Consider the following 6,645-nt stretch of genomic DNA (forward strand, 5'->3'; position numbering starts at 1 on the left):
ACACACACACACACACACACACACACACACACACACACACACACACACACACACACTCAGACCACAGAGGAATTTCCTAGTTTCATATAAAACTGATAATGGGATGTGTCCCAGCGGGAGTGGAAAATCAGAGGTGACTTACGAGCCTCCACATTCCAGCCGCACACACATACACAGCTCTTTTCCTTCATCACACACTCACACACAAACACACTTACTTTAACACCTTGGAAGAAAAGCAGAAAGAAAGAGGGAGAGGTAGAGAGGGGAAGTTTGGCAGGGAGAAAACAGTTAAGTTTCCACGTCCTCGCTGGGCCTCTTTATCGTTTTTCTTTCGTTTTGACGGAGAAGGAAGGGGAGGCAGAAACATAAGGCCATTCCTTGGAAGTCAGGAGGGCCTTTTCGAACATGTTGCTGCAATGTGCAGCACAGTTAGTGTAAAGAGGTGACAATGCAGAGTCCTGAAGAGATGCAATCTAGGCATGGGAAAGAAAAGGAACCGACAAAGGAAAGAGGGGGACAAAGCAAAAAATAAATGGAATGTAGATGAGGGAGAAACAAGAGAAGGAAGATCCAAAAGGAGAGAAAGATAAAGGAAAGAACATGAGTTCAAAGGAGAGATAAAGTAAGAAGAAAAGAGCAGGGGGAGGTGACAAGAACAGAGAGAAAACAAAAGGAGTATGGAGGAGTTGAGAACATTGAAACGATAAGTTAGGCAACAGAAAACATTTGATGACAAAGCACCTCCATCATCAACCATTAGCTTTCGTTCTTTCAGTTATCATTTCTTCACTTAAGTGGACTTTTAACCCCCATCCTTCATTTCTCTGCCCTCTGCTCCACATCACTCTTTTCATCATGTTTCCTTTTCACTCCATCAACACCTTCTCCCACCTGCGTCTTATCCTCTGTCAGTTCTTCTTTAATACTACTTCATCTTCTCTTTCATCTCTCCTTTCCCCCATTAATCAATCACTCTTTCCATCATCTGCTAACTCTTCATCACCTTTTTTTTACCTCTGTTACACACTCCTCCACCTCATTCATTCCTCCATTCTGCTTCTATTCTTCCCTCATCTCTCTTTCAATTTTTCCATCTCTCCCTCCATCAAGCTGGAATCCCTCAGTAATTATTTTCCTTCTTTTGTCACTCCATCAACATCCCTCCACCCCTCCCAGCCTCCATGTATTATTTCTGTTTCATCTGTCCTTCGCTCTAACCCTTTTTCCTCCCTCCATCTGTGCAACCATCTTTCCTGTCATCCCTCCATCATGACGCTCTGTTCGCCAGGCGACCAGAGGCTATGATATGCTGCCACTACCTGCTGCGGGTGCGTGCGTGCGTGTGTGTGTGTGTGTGTGTGTGTGCATATGTGTGTGGTCCTGGCAGTGTTTGGAGCACAGAAGGTATAAGGGGCTTATACCTGCAGAGAGAGAGCAAGAGAGAGAGATGACTGTAGAGTGAGGTGTAAAACTGGACGTCAAGGTGATACAGCCACCTGTCCTGCTATGTGTGTGTGTGTGAGAGAGTGAGTATTAAGGATAATAGAAGGAAACATGAGTTTTGCAGTTGATTTGGGGTTGAAGGGGAAAGCACAGTTACAGGTCTGAGCAATGTGCTAACCTATTAAAAGTAGGGCCCCAATATTTATTAAAAGGCAGAATAATAAATGTAGTAACTCTTAATTAATCATGTGAAGCATTAACCATCAGATTTAGTAGCAAAGTTCATTATTATTTACCTCTGAAAGGCTTAATGCTTTTTGTCTTTATAGTCATTTAACTTATTTTGATAGCAAGTTTTCCTGAAATATAAATTATATATTTAACTTCACTGTACATATGAAGCTGAGATTATTCAAGCAAACCAATGACTGGCAACATTTCATTGCATATGTTACATAAAAAAAAGTATGTCCTCGTGACGACAGTGGGTTTATTTCACGACATAACGCCACAAAGTTAATGCGGCTTAACAAAGTATAAAACACCGTTGAGCAGAATGGATTACAAAGTGCTATATGAAGACTCAGGGTCTCAGGAGGATAAAACCAGGCACTGAGGGCCGACTATGAAACTTAACACAATGACATAGTGACTTAGCAGTCAGGATGTCAAACTTGTCTTATATCTTGAGCCACATAAATGATATATTTTTGTTAATTCATAGAAAATGTTCTTTTTCTTCTGTGGACTCACAAAAAAAACCCAAAACAGACAGAAAATTTGTGAATTTTCTGTCATTTAATTTTTTTTATGTATTACTTAATTACTTTGGTTTAGTATGAATGGCAAATGAAGAGCATGTTAGATTTACTTGATTCAATAGTGGACATTGATTGCACACAGATGTTTTGCTTTGGCAGAAACTTAACTATGTTAAATCAACACAACTTATTCATATTAAATAAACTGGTGCATTTTGTGTTGATAAAACATGATTGAAACATGTTTAGATGAAGTAAGTTGAGCCCTTGGAATATTTTAATCCTTCACAATTTTGTCATTTTATTCCAACACTATTCAATAACCTTTAGCTCAATACTACTTGGTGACTTAAATACTACATGTTGTCTTTATATTAACATATTGTTCAACAAAGGAATGGATTTACAACAACTTCCTCCCTTTATCTGGGTTGCAGGGGCATAACCCCAAAGTGATAGGTTAAGAGGCAGGGTACACCCCAGACAGCTCACCAGTGTATCACATAGAGACAAACAACCATTTCCACCAATTAACCTTACTCTAATAGCTGCATGGCTTTTCACTGTGGGAGAGAACACAGTGCAAACTAACCAGCTTGTGGCTTTGAACCCAGGAGCTTCTTGCTGTGGGGCAACAGCACTAACGACCACGCCACCAATCCAGGGTTAACATGGCTTATCAAGGCTTGATGCACAATTTTTACGTTTTTGTCCTTGACAGGTTCAACCACAAAAAATGGCGACAGCATACGCGTGGTGTGTGTACTTGTCTGCCTCTTATAACTCCAGTGATTTCCCTGCAGTTTGAAATCTCGTTTGATCTTGTGAATTTCAACTAACCACTCTTACTAGATTGTATCATGTCATCTCAATGAGATCAAATTAAGTTGTTGAATTTCATACATATACTACATGATTTAATTACGTTCACCATAGAAACATGAAATTATTTTGTTCCAATTACAAGTTAGACTTTTGTAAATGTAACAACCACCCATTTTCCTTTTTTTCGGTATTCTGAAAAAAAGTAGAGGCGGCTGCTCAACTTGAATGAGATGGATGCCTTCCTCAAACCATGATCCAAAGTGCGCGAGCCAAAATCACAAGCAGTGTCGCAGGATTTAACATTGCTATATTATTGACTTACTTCACTGAACATGACATGAACAGTTTAATATACCCTCTCTGCATATCATGTAGTTTCTACACTATATAGTTACACTTAACTTTAAAGCATGAGGCAATTGTGTTAAATACACACAAGATGCTTACATAAATCCAAGAGATGGGCAATCCCTTTTTTTCAGTGTGCAGGGCCTGGGAGTGCTCTATCAATAGGAAAGGCTGTAAATCTTATGAAAATATAGTATAAATAAAATTGAAATTTGAAATCTATTAACTTTGTCGCGTTTTCCAAAGCTGTCCAGTAGGCTGGACTGCCTATGTTTAACACCACTGCCTTATATCATCCACATCAACTGCCTGACCTTCTGTATTACTGCAAATAGAAGTATTAGTTACCCAAAAAAAAAGTGCTGTATGAAAAAAGACTCGAAATTAGGTATTCATCAGGAAAGTATTTACTGCGGTCACAGATCCAGTGAGTAGTACTGTAATCATCTCATAGACATCAGTATGAGTCGCCCCCGCTGGTCATTGGAAGATTGCAGCTTTACCCCCCCCCTTTACACACACACACACTTGCCTATACGTAAAGATCTGCTACCCCAATATTTAATCAAAAGTGTTTCAGAGTTGCTCACTAGCAGTTACTCTTCAGCTTTGTGCCACAATCAACAGCTGTAATGGTCAACAGTAGGAAGAGTGAACTCAAACTGTAATAAAATAAAAATATATTTTAGTTGTTGAGTATGAATGTTGTTTCTTGACCCTGGAAATTTGATTTATTTTACATTTTTTTCAGCTATTTGCCATTTCTTTAATTACCATTTCATAAGTTACTAAGGACATCTGTGTTGCAAACTGCTGTTTCCTAACTTTGCATGCTACCGATTCCATCACCGGCACTGTATGTGCATTCAAACTAGTCAAAGCCTAATTTCCTGTAGAGAAGAGAATCTTTTTCAGAATCTTTTTCAGAGAAGCAGCTCCGGTCCCAGACAGACTTTACCAAGCAACAGCCACACAACACGGCCAAAAATAAAAGCACACAGTGTGTGAGGCTCGATATTCGCTCTGTGGACGAGCTGTTTCTGCGGGATGATTTTCATACCGTACGCAAATGAGTAGAGGCCTACCTGGAAGGAGAGCAAAAACATTCAGAATTTTTAAACACTGCACTGTTCTCTGGGCAAATGTCAGCTCCAATATGAATTTGTGTTTTTAGTGGGAAATGAGTTTAAACAAATATGACTTTCCTCACTAACAGGCATTCATCATCAGTAATACGATGACTAAAAGTTTATAACCCCAGTGAGCTCTTCATGTGGGGAACAATGTGGTTAAAGTGAATAAACCGAGTTGTATAACGGCACATTTCTGGGAAGCAAGATCTTAGAAAATTCTCCTCTTCAGAGTCACAACTCGCAACAAAATGCATTTAAATGAACAGTGTTATCAGTGCTGAAGAAAAGCAATTGAATGTGGCCTTCACCCACTCACCCGCCTCCGGAGCATCACACCGCTCATGCACGTAAACACACGCACACGTGAACTGCAAACACACACGTGCACATACCAGGGCAGAAGCAGCACACTTCACTGTCTGAGAATTTGTGAATGGAAAAATGGTTTAACACACTTGGCGGCAGAGCGGCAAGACTTCCTACGCTTTAGGACCGGAGGGACTGATCATCTCTTGGTCTGCCTGCCTGCTCTGTCTGTCACTCTGTCCATCAGTCAGTCCGACTGTCTGTCAAATACATATTTGTATAGGAGCCTTATCGCTTGTGCTAAACGGCTGTCTCAGAATTTGCCTGCACGTCTGAGTGTCTGGCTGTTTTTGGCTGAGTTAGCAAGACAGTTCTTTTTCAACCTCTTCTGCCAGGCGTTCTGTCTGTGTGTCCTCGTGTACATTTGTTTACCTGTCTGTCTGTCCGTCTGTCTTTTTCAATGTGTTTACTTGTCCGTCTGACTGCCAGCTCGTCTGACTGCCTCTGTTTTCGAGTGACTTCCTATCTGTCTGCCAGTCTCCTTTCTTAGTTCCCAATCTCTGTCTGTCTGACAGCCCGTCTCATGTTTATGTCTGTCTGTCACTTTATTTGTCTTTTCAGCTACAGTATTTACCGGGCTGTCTTTCTAGAAAAAAAAACAAAAAAGTTAGACACACAACTGCATCCTTTTAACTGTCTTTGTCTGTTACTAAATTCAGACTGTGTAGGATGTAAATGGTGTAATAGAAACCTATTTTTTAAAGCATAAATGGGAGCTGTTATGCTTATTTTCTTGTCTCTATACTTTACGTGACTCACACTTCAAAATAATCCGTATGTATCTGCAAGTCCTCGGTTCCACTGTCTTATTAAACAAAGCTGTTTTAGCATCTCTTCCTTTAAGCCTAAGTCTTCTTCTGACGGGCTGTCCCTCATAAATAGAACATAGAAATGACCATATTAGGGACCCACCCCCCCCTCCCTCTCTCTATGATGTCATACACAGCGAAGAACAAAAAAAAACTATTTGAAACTGAGCATTGAGAGCAGTTTGAATACTGAGCTTTTGCCTCCCAGGGATTACTTGTGCACGTACTGACCTCATTTTTCAAAACTTTAACTTGGGCAGCCACCCTTTTAACACACCTATACACAAATATGGAAAAGAGGCATGCTAAATTGGACTAGGCATACTTTAATATATTTTCCAAAGTACAAAAATCAGATGATGAGAAGAAAGACAGGGCGACGATGTGAACCAGAGAAGAAGAAGGTCAAATAACATGTATGAAAATAAAACTCGTTCTAAGGTTATGCTGTGATGCCACTTGTAGTAGCAAAAGGGAAGAAGCAAAATAATAAGTAATGAGACAGTGAACACTGTCAAGAAGTATTAGTGGAAGAAAGAGGAAAATAAAAGAAAAAGAATGGCATTAATAGAAAAGAACCAGAAGGAGAAAAAAAGCTCCAACAGGGGAGAGCAAGGTCACTGTAATCGCACCTCTTTGCTCTGACAGACAAATGGCAGTGTGTGTATACAAGTGTGTGTTTGTGCTGTGTGTACTAGAGTAACTTGTTATGCAAGGGACGTCCCAGCGGCAGCGAGGGAGACATGAAACATAAATACAAACACACACGCACGCACGCGCACGCACACACACACACACACACACACACACACACACACAGAGTTCAGCCTGTTTTCTTGTAAATCACTGTGCTCAAGGCTCAAGAGGACAAGCACACTAGGTGTGTGTACGTGTGTGTTGTGGTGGCACCCCTCGGTTAATGGAGGGAACTGACACCGCTGTGTGAGACAGTCAGCT

The 6,645-nt window shown here is 40.6% G+C and overlaps 1 protein-coding gene across 5 annotated transcripts in view; it reads right to left on the reverse strand.

Annotated features, from left to right (window-relative positions):
- Window positions 1-6,645, reverse strand: part of hivep2a (HIVEP zinc finger 2a) — a 117,663-nt gene that overhangs the window by 68,771 nt on the left and 42,247 nt on the right. The gene's annotated exons all lie outside the window — the stretch shown is intronic.

This window comes from Haplochromis burtoni, unplaced genomic scaffold (genome assembly GCF_018398535.1).
Source record: "Haplochromis burtoni strain Fernald_Lab_line unplaced genomic scaffold, NCSU_Asbu1 Contig_126, whole genome shotgun sequence".
NCBI classification, from domain to species: Eukaryota; Metazoa; Chordata; class Actinopteri; order Cichliformes; family Cichlidae; genus Haplochromis; species Haplochromis burtoni.